A 15767-nucleotide genomic window follows, 5' to 3' on the forward strand; every position below is an offset into this window, starting at 1 on the left:
TACAACAATGAATATTTTTTTCATAGGTTAATTTTTAAGTTCATCTTGATTTTTTAGGATGAATCTTAAAAATAATATGGCTTTTGCAAATGTATGCATCAATTCTTATTTTTTCATATTTGCATATTTTTAAAATATATTTGTATATTTTCAATATTTTTAAAAATGTTTTTATTATTTTTATTTTTGAGAGAGAGAGAGCAGAAACTGGGGAGGGGCAGAGAGAGAGGGAGACACAGAATCTGAAGCAGCCTCCAGGCTCTGAGCGGTCAGCATAGAGCCTGACATGGGTCTCAAACACATGAACTGCAAGATCATGACCTGAGCTGAAGTCTGATGCATAACCGACTGAGCCACCCAGGCACCCCTGCATATTTTCAATATTAAAAGTAATATAAATTTATTATTATTACAGGCTTGAATAGTACAAAATAGAATAGCAAGAAGAGTTAAAATTTCTCTTTTTCCTCAAGGTAATTGTGTTAACAATTTAGTGAACATTCTTTTAGACTTTCAGTGCATGTATGCAAACATACATATTTATATAAATGAGATCCGATGCTACATTTGAGTTTGGTAACCCAAACTTTTTAACTTAGAAAATAGTGGATTTTTTCCACGTCATTAAATATTCTTTTACAGTATTTTTTGATGGTTTCAAACTATTGCATTGTGGTGGCAAAACTTTTCCTTTACTGTCTTTGGTTCAGGGTTTGGTGTCTATGAATTAAACTGACAAGAGACAGATTAATAAGAGGAAAAAACAGATTTTTTAAATTTATCTATGTGCATGGGAATTCACAGAAAAATGTGAATCAAGGAAGTGGTTAGAATTTGGGGCTTATATACCATCATCATAGGGTCAGAAGAGGGGGAAAAGGGCATGTAGGGGAAAATAAAAGACTTTTAGGGAAGATAAATGGGCCCTTAGAAGAATAGATAGATGTAACAGCTTAGCAACAATGTCTGTTTAGGTGATTTCTTATCCTGGTGCTGATCTCCAGTGATAGAAGGGCACTTAGGACAGCTTAATTCTTTGGGTGAGGCTCTGCTTTTAGGCAGATGGGGGGAAGTTCAGAAAAGAAAACTCTTCACAGTGGTATTTTCTGAATCCTTTCACCATATTTGTATTACCCAGGTCAATCCAAGTTTCTGCAGCCTCTGTGGAGGGGAACATGCCGGCTGACAGCCTCTACTAACAGGTTGGGGCTCCCTCCTGCTGCTCCTGCCCTCCCAGCCACCAGCTCATTGGAGCAAGACCAGGTACTGACCATGGGCAATTACTCTGTTTTGAGGGGGCATGGTGCAAAATCTTTGCTCATGCAGAGAAGCTGGATCAATCATGATCTCATTGTTGGATTTGAGTTGAGGTATAAGTAGAATGTTCAACTGTTCACAGTGAATTCATGGCTTAAAGATGCATGAAGGAGAGCCATGAGGGAGAGTAATTGCCTTGAAAAGTCAAAAATAGGTCAGTTAACATTATTGGGAAGCAGGATGTGTAAGAAAGGCTATCAGGTTGATATAAATACGTAGAATAAAGAGTTATGTTTTAGGGTAAAGACCCGAGATGAAAATTTGAATCTTGATACCCCACTTTATGGTATGTGACTTGCATCAATTAACCTTCTGAGCCATAGTTTCCTTATCAGTAACATGAAGATAATAATATGTCTGTTATTGAGTTGTAGGAAGAATTTACTGAGATAATATAGGTAAAACATTAAATAAATGTAGTCATTATTATAGCTATATCTTCCCATATTTACCTTATATTTGATATTCTTCCTGTGCTATATTTTTGCCTGTACTGTATTTTTGAATCTCTGGCATTTAATATATTAATTTATGAATATGTAATTAATGATTGCTATGTTATGTTCCAGGAAGTTTTCATAATGAAGTCTGGATTTTTTATTGACCAAAGTTCTAAAATAACCAAATAAATGTTTTATTCTACAACTTTCTTTCACTTTGAAGGGTAAAAGGAATATTCTACCAAGACTGATCATTTGATTTTGGGCTTATAAAAGTTGAACTCATTTAATTAAAAAGAATATTAGCAGTGAAATACCAGTTGACAACTGGGTAGACTACATGCATCCTCATAGGATTTGAATTTCTTACCTTATTTATTTATTTTTTCCTTAGAAAGGAAGTACCTAGAATTTTCTCTCTTGTGGGAATAGTATATAGAGGGGGTGGGTAGATTCAATTTTTAGAATATGTCAACTTTCTGCCTCTTCCCATCCCCACCCTACTAGATAATTAAGGACTACGTGGCATGTATAAATAGCCTCGGCTGAGAACATCCTCATATCTTTGCCCCTCTCATCACTGAGCAGGGCCCATAACTGATGTTGCAATTAGAGCGCTGATTTAGCTCTGAGAGACACATTGCAAATGATCCACTGAGGAGGATGGTATTTATATCACTACTGACTGATGAGGACTTTGTCAACTGTGCCTTTGGCAGATCATTCAATGGCACGCCCCTGGGTTAATCTACTTCTCATTATAACTGATGATCCATGGTGATGTATTTTCAGAACCACTCATCTTACACAGGGTGCCATGATGTGGAACAGACCTACATAAATACAGATAATTAGGGAAATACTCAATCCAAAGTATAGAGATCAACAGAAGAGCTGTAGAGGTCAAGATATTTAGTGACTTACTGGGGCACATTTGGTATCATTTGTGCCAACAGGAATTTACACTTCTGGTTTTAGGGTTTAATTGTTTTGACATAAGAGAAAGGAAATCAAAGTAGATTGACTACTTAAGTTTGCCATAGAAAAGTCAGGCAATTTGAAGTTGTCTTTTTTCATTTCTTAGATGCTATGAGTGCTTCAGAATCATAACATATTCTCAGGTCAAATATTTAATACAGAATCAGAAATCCTAGGATTATATGATTAAGAGTTGAAAGCCTGTAGTTCCCTATCTATTATCTATCTACCTACCTACCTACCTACCTATCATCTGTCTGTCTTTCCTTTGTGTAAAATGAATAGTAGAAACACAAATATGGAGTTGGGCTCATAGTCTTCCTAACTCTTCCTTAATGGCTAGAAGGTGGGATGTTGCAGTGTGTTAGAAGAAAGCTTAACTTTTGCTCTCTTCTTTAATGTGGAGAATTTATATCTACAATGCTTTGTGAAGAACTTTGAAAACATAGCTTCATGTTCCAGCAATCCTCCTACAATCCTGCAATCCTCCTGCTCCATGCTGATCCTCCAGCAATCCCAAAGAGATTACCACCTCTAAACCTTTCCTACATAGAAACCTTTCTATCAAACGTACACTGGGAGTCCAAATGATATTGCAATATGGAAAGCCATTGCTCAGTACACACTGAGTCTCCCTAATGGGCACCAAGGAACTCTTCTCCTTTTTCCATGCTCTCCTCTCAGGACCAACCTCTTTCTCCTTTCTGATTTCTGGCTCAGGTGCTCAGCCAGTCAGATGGGTCCTATTGGAGCTGGAGAGAAGGAAAGTAGAGTGGTGGTGTCCTTACTCTAAAGAGTAAGGGCAAAATGAAAATGGTACCTCCTGATTCAATCTTAAAGTGAAATAGCTACCAAGTTAACTCTTCCCTTACTGGCTTTGGCCCACTTTTAGAAAATGTTTGTGTTATTTTGTGTCTTTCTTCCCTCTTACCAAAGACCCTCGGTATTGTTCTAACTTGTATGCAACAGAATGAACAGAGTGAAAATCTCTGGGTTACTATACAATCAAGCCTTCCCTGTCTTCTTCTATAAACATCTGCCTCCCCTGTGACTAGTGGCTATGGGCTAAGGACCATCTCAATTAACATCTCAAAAATATCAGATGTAGCCCCTTGAGAGGATAAAAAACTAAGCAGGAAGTCCATATGTGACTTAGACCTTGTATCTAGAATATATTAAGAACTCCCAAAACTCAAAAATAAAGGAAAAAAAAAACCCCACAATTTAAAAAATGGACAAATGACTTGAAAAAAAACTTTAAAAATCTACAAATGCCCAATAAGCACATGAAAAGACGCTCAGCGTCATTGGAGAAATGCAAATTAAAACCATAGTGAGATGCTATCCACATAAAAGAGTGGCTGAAAATAAAAATAAAAATAAAATAAAGTAAAATAAAGTAAAATAAAATACAACAATTGCCATATGCTGATGAGGGTACAGAGCAATTGGAACTCTCATCCATTGTTGGTGGGAATGCAAAAGTATAGCCACTTTAGAAAACAGTTTCACAGTTAATATACACTTATTGTATGACCCAGTAATCCTACTTTTAGGTACTTACCTAAGTGTATTGAAAACATGTTCATTCAAAAACCTACATGCAAATGTTTATAGCAACGTTATTCTTAAGCACCAAAAACTGTAAATAACCCTGATGTCCTTCATCTGGTTAATGGATAAACAAACTATAGTTCATCCAAACAATGAAACCACTGAGCAATAAAAAGGAACTAACTTCTGATACATGCAACAATATGGATGAATCTCCAATTGTTATTCTGAGTAAAAGAAATGAGATTCAAAAAGCTCAAAATCATACCATCTGATGCCATTTATATGACTTTCTGGAAAAGGCAGAAAACAGAAAATGGAGACAACAAAGGGACATAAGGGGGGACGTTTTGAGATCATTGCAGTGCTGTATATCTTCATGGTGGTGGTTACACTATTGTACATATTTCCTAGAACTCATAGGACTGCACTGAGAAGGGCAAACTTTACCATATGTAAATTACACTTCAGTAATTTAAAAAAAGAAATAGCCATCGAGAAGATAGAAGACAAAGATAAAAGTGATCAATCATGGCAACTTACTTCTTTAAGAAAACTAAGAAAATTAGACAAACCCCTGGTGATATTACTCAGGGTTGCCAAAAGGACCAGGGAGAGAAGGCAGGACATGTGGAATAACAGGTCCATCCAAGGCAGCCTCTTTTGTCCCTTGAGGTTCAGGACTGTGGAGGAAAGGGACAATGAGTGAAGGCTGGGAAGATAACATCTATGAGGAAAAGTTGATAGTTTCCCTAGCAACAGGGGCTGTAAGGGTAACTTGAGAGCCATGAGTTTCCAAGCCTCCTTGACAGTTTGATTACAGTTTGATTCTGCTATTTAGAAGTGAATAGCTGTAATGATCTTTAGCATATTATAATGGAATTTTGTCTACAACATTATTTAAAAACTAACAATTTATTGTGCTTATGATATGCTAGACACTATTCTATGTTCTTCATATTTATTAACCCATTTAAACATCTCATCAGTCCTATGAAGGGAGGGATTATTATTGTCTCCATTTTACAGATATAGACATAGAGGAGCGAGAGAGGGAGTTGCATTTGCATCTCCTTGTTGAAACAAAATGATGTTTTTTTGCAGATTTGTCTTTCCAGTGTGTCCTTTTTCTTTTAATAGCATTCTTTCATTTATATTGTCTTTTATACTTGACAGAGTACTTTCAAAAGCCATATTTTATTTGCAACCAGAGGAATTTTGGTGTGAAGTAGTAGTTATTTGTATGTGTGGTTGAAGTGTAATGATGATAGTTTCTAGAAAGTTCTAGGAAGAGTTAAATGCTGCTCTTCTGAATTCTTTATCTTAGTTTTTATTTTCTATGCCCTTATAAAATTTCCCCTTTTCTTTTTTGATTCCTACTGATCCTTCAAGGCCCCACCTCCCCATTCAGTGATGTTTATTAAGTGCCTGCTATATGCTGGGCATCAGCTTTTCTTCCCTGACCCCTGAGGGAGTATGCCACCACCTTTCTTCACAATGAGAGTACAAAAATGAATGAACCCTGCCTTTGGGAAGGTCACTGTCTAGTTGGATAGTGGACAGATGCATGGCCCACTCTATATCACATATCACTGCAAAATGGAGGCAGTGAATGAGTCTAAGGATACACATGTTCTCCTGAAATAGGAAGAACAAGGAAGAATAGAGTAAAAGATGAGGTAGAAGAGAAAATGAAGAATATCCATTTGCCAAGAATAAGAAGATCAGGGGTAGAATTGGGAGCCTGAAGAAATAAGGGAGTTTTGGAACAGTTACCTTTGGGAATAGGAAAGGAGTCAGCTCACAATTAGTAAGAGCAGTCATTCTGAACCTAGTGCACCATAGAATCACCTGATTAACAAAAATACCAATGCTTGTTTCCTATCCTAGAGTTGCCAATTCAGTTGAGATTGTGGACGGGGTTCAGTCACTAATGGTTTAAGAAAGCTCCCAAGTGAGAAAGAGGATCTCTTTTGCGTTGCTGGTGGGAATGCAAACTGGTGCAGCCACTCTGGAAAACGGTATGGAGGTTCCTCAAATAATTAAAAAATTAAATAATAGAACTATCCTATGACCCAGCAATTGCACTACTAGGTATTTATCCAAGGGATACAGGTATGCTGTTTTGAAGGGACACATGCACCCCAATGTTTATAGAAGCACTATTGACAATAGTCAAAGTATGGAAAGAGCCCAAATGTCCATCGTTGGATGAATGGATAAAGAAGATGTGGCGCATATATATATATATATATATATATATATATATATACACACACACACACACACACAATGGAGTATTACTTGGCAATCAAAAGAATGAAATCTTGCCATTTGCAACTATGTGGATGGAATTAGATTATATTATGCTAAGCTAAATAAGTCAGTCAGAGAAAGACAAATATCATATGACTTCACTCATATGAGAACTTTAAGATACAAAACAGGTGAACCTAAGGGAAGGGAAGCAAAAATAATATAAAAACAGGGAGGGGGACAAAAACACAAGAGACTCTTAAATATAGAGGACAAACAGAGTTGCTGGAGGGGTTGTGGGAGGGAGGGATGGGCTAAATGGGTAAGGGGCTTAAGGAATCGACTCCTGGAATCATTGTTACACCATGTGCTACACTTGGATGTAAATTATAAAAAATAAATAAATTATAGAAGGTAAAAAAAAAAGAAACAAGAAAAATAAAGCTCCCAAGTGATTCTAATGTGAACTGGGATTGAGAAACACTGCAAATATTGCTGAATAGTGCTGAGGGGCTCGTGCTTATCCTGTGTAAGTAAATTTCTCACTGTTAGTTACTCTCAGATTCATTTACTTGTTCATTAAAAAATGTTTGTTGAGCACCCATTATGTGTCAGGTACCTCACTGGACAGAGAAAAAGTCATCTAAGTGCTTTGATAACTATTTCCCTACCATTTTGGCACTCACATTGTGGATTAAATCTTCTTTAAAAAATGTAGTAGAAGATATTTGAACACTTACTATGTATTATTGAAACTTTACAATGCCTACATGTGGTAGGCCCTGTCCTTGTCATGCCCCACATTTTATAATGAGGGAAATGAGCCACAGAAAACTGAGGTAACTTGCCCAAGATCATACAGCCAGTAGCTGGCAGAACAGAGAGACTGTAAAGTGGTGTCCTTAACCACAAAGCAGTATTGCCTCTCTGCTGCCTCTATCTCCATGCTGAGCCTGAAGCCCTCAGAAATACTGAAAATACCATAAGCCAGTTATATTCAAAGTGATGGAGGGTATCTTGTCCTGAATGAATGCATTTCATTGACCAGCATGCAGTCAGTCACATGGCTACATCTTGTTGCTGACAAGGCTGAGAAATGCAGTCTGACTATGTGTACAAGAAGTAAACACAAAAGGACGAGTGAACAACTAGGCAGCCTTTGATACAGTCTCCTCTGATGAGACAGAAGTTATATATTTAAAGTAGTCAAATGTGTCATTTTTTAAATAAGTTGTACACTTGGTGACTTGTTTAAAAAATACTTCTCTATCATAAGGATATAAAGACATTATGCTGTATTCTTTCCTAAAGGATTTTACGTTTTAACTTACATACTTAAATCTATAATCCACCTGGCATCAATTTTGGTGTATGGTGTGAGGTAAGGATTACATTTCTTCTCTTTGTGTCTGGTGTTCTGGAATTTCATGATACTGTTTTTGGTCTAGCTTTTTTCTTTCATGCTAAATTCTCTCACTCTGAAAATTCATGTTCTTCAAGCTCTAGGAAAATTTCTTGAGTTCTTTTTTTTGATAATTTTATGTCATCTGCTTTTTTTCCCCTCAAACCCCTATCAGATATGTGACCTGGATTGATCTTTTATATATTTTATCTATTCTCTCATACTATACATCTTTATCTTTTGTTTTTACATTTTAGTGTGTGTGTGTGTATGCCTTTAATTATTATCATTAATTTAATACTAATTATCACTTTACATAGCATTTTCTCAGACTAGCATTGACAAAGACCATTAAAAAAAAAACAACTGATGTCACCATTTTGGCTGATGGTGGCAATAAGACTGCAAGCCCAGGTGTTCTGACACACATGATTCTCTGGAAACTTCATACCACAGCCTGGATATAAAACCTGGTCTGTGTAATTCCGAGGCCAATGTTCAAGTACTCATAAACTTTGCCAGGAATCTCTTCCATGCAGAGGGGAGAGAGAATATTCAGGAAGGGGCAGCATAAACTGAACCAAGGGGGCTGGCAAAGGTATGACACTGGAGGGAGCTTCACTGCTGCCATCAATCGCTCAATCTTTACTTCACTCATTGGATATTTGCCAGCCTCATGTGCCATGGGATTTAAGATTACAGATGTCTTTAGTGGTCAGGAGACCTCCAGGGTAGCCCAGGGCAGGGGACATGGAACAAAAATGGGTTAGGAAAGTTAGAATCTATGCTGCCACTGTTGGGGGGAGGGAGAGAGGATTGAGAACAGTTGGAAAATAAAGTAAAAAACATGTATTATATATAAAAGTTTTATTGAATTTTCAATTTTAGCAATTCTATTTTTAATTTTACAAGAACTCTTTCTTGTTCTCTGTTATTTTTTTTCATAGCATTTTGATGCTGTTTTATAGATGCAATTATCTTCCTTAATCTTTCAGCAGATTATAGTTCTTTTCAGTTCCCTGTCTTTTCTTTATTTACCCGGAGATGCCATTATCTGTTTTTCTTGGCATCTCTCTATTGTTAAAGGTCTGTCTATTATTAGAATGGGGAATGCTTCTGACCTGGGTGGGGCTCACTGCCTGATGGTAGTTGTTTTAGGGTGATTGGCAGGGAGTTAGCTCAAATGCTGGGAAACTTCCAGATGCCATTCTACGGAGGTCTTTTCTCTGGAGCCATTCAGTTTTTCCAGATAAGAAACTTCATAATTCCTGTCTGGAGGAAAAAGGGCCTGACTACCAGGAAACTAGTCAGGCATGTTTGGGTGCATAGCAATTCATTGATTAAGTGTTTCAAATCAATCCCACCCTTTGCCATAATAATAGAAATGGTAAACTCTCATCTATAGCTTACTCTGTGTCATGTACTAATCTAATTGCTTTACACTGTTCATTGCTGTAGTAATTGCTTTAATCATTTAAACCTCCTAACAAAGCTATGAGGTTACAGAAGAGGAAACTGAGGCATGGGGAATTTAAGTAACTTGCCTGAGATCACAGAACTACTAAGTTGTGAAGCCAGGATTTGGACTCAGGCTCTTTGACTGACCATAACGCCTATGCAATGCTGCCTCAATAGAAAAATGGCATAGGCTAGTATTTGGACAATGTTAGTTCCACAAGACAGGGCGTTTGCCTATTTTATTCACCATTGCACATTCAAATGACAGATCAGGGCAATAAATATTCACGAAATGAGGAAAAATATAAACTTCATACAGAAAAGGCATTTACCTGTCCTGAGAGTGGGCTTACTTAAGGAAGGTGTAGTATGTGCCTGTACTGAGGCCCTCTCTTTTTCTTTTGAGTGCTAAAACTCACTTTTCCTTTTTTGTCAGGGAAAGGAAATGGATCTGAGGTTGAAGGAGAGGTGGACCGGGGTACATTTCTCCAGTAGAACTTTGTCATCTCCTCCAGTGGTTGGTTATCTCATTCTTTATGCAGAGACAGCTGCTATTACTTGGGAAGGGAGCTTATTAAGTTTTTCTCAATATTGTATGCTATGAATCCACATTCCCATCATTAGCTATCATCTGAAGTTCAAGGCAATCCCTAGCCCCCACCATTCCCATTAAAAGGAAAAAAAAAAACGACAAAAAACAACCAAGACCAAGGCTTGTTTTTTTATATTCTTCTGTCTGAAAGAAGACTTGTACCATTCTTTCCCTTACAGAATAGGTTTAATTTTACAGTGATTATTTAAAGCATGAATTTCCTGAAATGGAGTAACCTGAAAGCAATGGGCATACACAGGCTTCTTACATGCTTGAGTGAAAAAAAAAATCTGGGTCTTATTTCAATGATTTATTGCTGTTTTGACAATGTGCTATCTTCCACTGAAATGTTTTTGTAAAAATGGGCCCATGCATAATCAGGACCTGAAGTTTTATTGCCAATGCTGCTAATATTTATGGTAGTCTGTGGAGTAGAAATGATTACTTTTATTTAGACTGCTTGTTTGCAATTCCAAATTTCTCAATGGCTTATGATTAAGGAAAATACTTTCTGTGGACTTTCCCTGTTTTAGAAGGATGGCTATCTTAGTTCTGTCTGCCATAACAGAATACCATAGACTGGGTGGCTTATAACAACAAATATGTATTTCTCACAGTTCTGGAGGCTGGGAGGTCCAAGATCATAGTGCTGGCAGATTAGGTTTCTGTTGAGAGCCCTCTTCTTGGTTCATAGACCACTGTCTTCTTGTTGTGTTTTCACATGGCAGGAGGGATAGGAGGGCTCACTAGGTCCCTTTTATACAGACACTAATCCCATTCGTGAGGGCTCCACCCTCATAAACTACTCATCTCCTGAAGCCCTCACCTCCTAATACTATTGCTTTGAGATTAGGATTTCAACATAGGAACTTTGGAGGGATATAATCATTCAATCCATAACTGTGGCTCTTATAATAGTTTTTTTTTTTTAAATATATTAAACAGAATAATTGATGGGAAGAAAGTATACTATCAAGGGAAAAATGAACAATTTCTTAAAAGAAATTAGCAGCTCTCAGGAATTGCTTGGTTATAAGTCACAGGAAACCATTCTATCTATGTTAACTAAAATAGGAACATTTATAGAAGATTATAGAAGCCTAGGACAGAGAATACAAAGAATTATTTGAACCAGGAGCTGGAAAGTCAGAGCCTGAGATCTCCCTCCCACCCTTCTTCCCTTCCTTCCTTCTTCCCTCCCTCCCATGCTCCCTCCCTGCCTTCCTGCCTGCCTGCTTTCTTGCCTTCTTCAGACCTCCCAAGTACCAAGCACTGTGGATACAGTGGAGAAATAGTTAGATGAGAGCTTAGAGGCACGGACAATATATGCTAAGGAGCATATATTCTTGTAGGAGGAGATAGACAATAAGCCAAAGTCAAACAATTACAGTAAAACCTTGGTTTGCGAGCATAATTCATTCCAGAAACATGCTTGTAATCCAGAGCACTTGTATATCAAAGCAAAGTTCCCCATAAGAAATAATGGAAACTCAGATGATTCATTTCACAACCAAAAATTATTCATATAAAAATGATTACAATACTGTAATATAATACAAAAAAATAAATAAAATACAAAATATAAAGAAAAATAAACAAATTAACTTGCACTTACCTTTGAAAACCTTCGTGGCTGGTGTAAGGGAGACAAGAGAGAGTAGGATTATTGTGTAGGACAACTTCACTGTCACTAACGAAATCACTGCTCTCTGTTGGCTCAATGGAATCTTTTTTTTTTCGTGCAACTTTAACAAGGAACCTATCTAATGACACTTGTTTTTGCCTCCTTTTTAGGATTTTGCAGAAATGTGATACTGCGTTGTCATGAAACAGATTCATTGCTCACACTGCTACAGCCTTATTCGGGTGGTGCTTTTCTACAAAATTTTGCACTGTTTCTCACATTTTACACATCCCCCTAAGCTCATTTGAAGTGAGGGATTCCTCTGCCTTTTTCTCTTCCTCCTCTGTAGACTAGATGCAGACATAGACTTCTTATAAAATCTTCCAATTTGAGCCACTCGCATACCTCTTTCTTACTTCCCAATGATTTCTTTCTTAACTTCCACCATAATCATCTCCTTCTTCTACCGCCTTTCTTTTCAGACTTTTTCTGCATGGGGGCCATTGTATACACTCGCATGGATGTTGACTATAGTATACCTGACAATAAGTGTAGTAAGCTGTTGTCATATACTGTATTTAATGTAACTGGCAATAAGGCAGCAGAGGAAAGGGTCCATATCTGCAGGCAGCCTGACCTAGAATGAAGCAAGGCATTCCTAAGCTTACTCTTGTATGGAAAAACAAAGGACTGTCCATAGGTGCTTTGAAGCGAGAAAAAATACACTAGTTTCAGTTGTGGGCCCCTTCCAACTTGGCTGAAAAATCACTGATATCTGCCAAACACCATGGCCTGAGATGGAGCATCGAAGCATAGGAGACAATCACCCACAATCCCACAGGGAGGGATGGGGGGGAAGAACCTTTGGCTTAGCTTGTGATCATGTGACATTTGTTGTCACGTACTACTTGTATTGCAAGACATCGCTCATTTATCAAGTTAAAATTTATTAGAAATGTTTGCTTGTCTTGCAGAACACTCACAGAACAAGTTACTAACAATCCAAGGTTTTACTGTAAAAGATTCTTATAATTCCAGTGACCATAAATTGCTTGCCCACATCTGAGATCCAACGGGGTACTATTAATAGTCGCAGTTGACAATAAGTGTAAACCTGTCCAAGGCACACCAGAAGTGTCATGGGCAAAGGACTATGGAGAGAATTAGAAGAGGGTTATGTTGTAATGACTGCGTGGCTACTTGAGACTGGTGACAAGAGGAGTTCTATGTAAGCTGAGACCTGAATGACAAGAAGGAGCCAAGTGTAGGAAGATGACAGGGATGAGCCTTCTAGGCAGAGAGATCAACTAAGGGCTCTCAGGGAGGAACAGGCATGGAGCATTTGCAGAACACAAAGAAGGCCAGTGTGGTTAGCATGCAGTGGACGGAGAGAACCTGGCTGGAAAGGGGACCAGAGACATTGGCAGGGGTCATGTGAGGTCAAACCTTCTGGGCATTAGTAAAGAGTTTGGCTTTGTTTATACAAAGCATGATGGGAAGCCGCTGAAAGGTTTTCAGCAAGGAAGTGACACAACCTGCTTTACCTTTGTAAAGAGCATCCTGTAATGTTATATAGTTAGAGTTTTTAAAAAATTGTTGGCACTTTTTATTGATCTTTCTTTAATGTAGTTATTTCTTTTCTTTATTTTTTTTAATTTTTTTTATTTTTTATTTATTTTTTTGGGGGGGGGAATTATTTTATTTATTTATTTATTTATTTATTTATTTATTTATTTATTTAATATATGAAATTTACTGTCAATTTGGTTTCCATACAACACCCAGTGCTCATCCCAAAAGGTGCCCTCCTCAATACCCATCACCCACCCTACCCTCCCTCCCACCCCCCATCAACCCTCAGTTTGTTCTCAGTTTTTAACAGTCTCTTATGCTTTGGCTCTCTCCCACTCTAACCTCTTTTTTTTTTTTTTCCTTCCCCTCCCCCATGGGTTTCTGTTACGTTTCTCAGGATCCACATAAGAGTGAAACCATATGGTATCTGTCTTTCTCTGTATGGCTTATTTCACTTAGCATCACACTCTCCAGTTCCATCCACGTTGCTACAAAAGGCCATATTTCATTTTTTCTCATTGCCACGTAGTATTCCATTGTGTATATAAACCACAGTTTCTTTATCCATTCATCAGTTGATGGACATTTAGGCTCTTTCCATAATTTGGCTATTGTTGAGAGTGCTGCTATAAACATTGAGGTACAAGTGCCCCTATGCATCAGTACTCCTGTATCCCTTGGATAAATTCCTAGCAGTGCTATTGCTGGGTCATAGGGTAGGTCTATTTTTAATTTTCTGAGGAACCTCCACACTGCTTTCCAGAGCGGCTGCACCAATTTGCATTCCCACCAACAGTGCAAGAGGGTTCCCGTTTCTCCACATCCTCTCCAGCATCTATAGTCTCCTGATTTCTTCATTTTGGCCACTCTGACTGGCGTGAGGTGATATCTGAGTGTGGTTTTGATTTGTATTTCCCTGATAAGGAGCGACGTTGAACATCTTTTCATGTGCCTGTTGGCCATCCGGATGTCTTCTTTAGAGAAGTGTCTATTCATGTTTTCTGCCCATTTCTTCACTGGGTTATTTGTTTTTCGGGTGTGGAGTTTGATGAGCTCTTTATAGATTTTGGATACTAGCCCTTTGTCCGATATGTCATTTGCAAATATCTTTTCTCATTCCCTTGGTTGCCTTTTAGTTTTGTTGGTTGTTTCCTTTGCTGTGCAGAAGCTTTTTATCTTCATAAGGTCCCAGTAATTCACTTTTGCTTTTAATTCCCTTGCCTTTGGGGATGTGCCGAGTAAGCGATTGCTACGGCTGAGGTCAGAGAGGTCTTTTCCTGCTTTCTCCTCTAAGGTTTTGATGGTTTCCTGTCTCACATTCAGGTCCTTTATCCATTTTGAGTTTATTTTTGTGAATGGTGTGAGAAAGTGGTCTAGTTTCAACCTTCTGCATGTTGCTGTCCAGTTCTCCCAGCACCATTTGTTAAAGAGATTGTCTTTTTTCCATTGGATGTTCTTTCCTGCTTTGTCAAAGATGAGTTGGCCATACGTTTGTGGGTCTAGTTCTGGGGTTTCTATTCTATTCCATTGGTCTATGTGTCTGTTTTTATGCCAATACCATGCTGTCTTGATGATGACAGCTTTGTAGTAGAGGCTAAAGTCTGGGATTGTGACGCCTCCTGCTTTGGTCTTCTTCTTCAAAATTACTTTGGCTATTCGGGGCCTTTTGTGGTTCCATATGAATTTTAGGATTGCTTGTTCTAGTTTCGAGAAGAATGCTGGTGCAATTTTGATTGGGATTGCATTGTATGTGTAGATAGCTTTGGGTAGTATTGACATTTTGACAATATTTATTCTTCCAATCCATGAGCAGGGAATGTCTTTCCATTTCTTTATATCTTCTTCAATTACCTTCATAAGCTTTCTATAGTTTTCAGCATACAGATCTTTTACATCTTTGGTTAGATTTATTCCTAGGTATTTTATGCTTCTTGGTGCAATTGTGAATGGGATCAGTTTCTTTATTTGTCTTTCTGTTGCTTCATTGTTAGTGTATAAGAATGCAACTGATTTCTGTACATTGATTTTGTATCCTGCAACTTTGCTGAATTCATGTATCAGTTCTAGCAGACTTTTGGTGGAGTCTGTCGGATTTTCCATGTATAATATCATGTCATCTGCAAAAAGCGAAAGCTTGACTTCATCTTTGCCAATTTTGATGCCTTTGATTTCCTTTTGTTGTCTGATTGCTGATGCTAGAACTTCCAGCACTATGTTAAACAAGAGCGGTGAGAGTGGGCATCCCTGTCGTGTTCCTGATCTCAGGGAAAAAGCTCTCAGTTTTTCCCCGTTGAGGATGATGTTAGCTGTGGGCTTTTCATAAATGGCTTTTATGATCTTTAAGTATGTTCCTTCTATCCCGACTTTCTCGAGGGTTTTTATTAAGAAAGGGTGCTGGATTTTGTCAAAGGCCTTTTCTGCATCGATTGACAGGATCATATGGTTCTTCTCTTTTTTTTTTGTTAATGTGATGTATCACGTTGATCGATTTGCGAATGTTGAACCAGCCCTGCATCCCAGGAATGAATCCCACTTGATCATGGTGAATAATTCTTTTTATATGCTGTTGAATTC

At 37.9% G+C, this 15767-nt stretch overlaps 1 long non-coding RNA gene across 1 annotated transcript in view; it reads left to right on the forward strand.

The window, feature by feature from the left end:
- Window positions 1-1143: 1143 nt before the first annotated feature.
- Window positions 1144-15767, forward strand: part of LOC109265323 (uncharacterized) — a 216610-nt gene continuing 201986 nt past the window's right edge. Inside the window, exon 1 of the long non-coding RNA XR_002079123.2 lies at window positions 1144-1263. This is a non-coding gene — a long non-coding RNA (uncharacterized LOC109265323). The remainder of the gene's footprint in view (window positions 1264-15767) is intronic.

Source organism: Panthera pardus, unplaced genomic scaffold, assembly GCF_024362965.1.
Source record: "Panthera pardus isolate Hobbes unplaced genomic scaffold, ASM2436296v1 HiC_scaffold_6, whole genome shotgun sequence".
Taxonomy (NCBI): domain Eukaryota; kingdom Metazoa; phylum Chordata; class Mammalia; order Carnivora; family Felidae; genus Panthera; species Panthera pardus.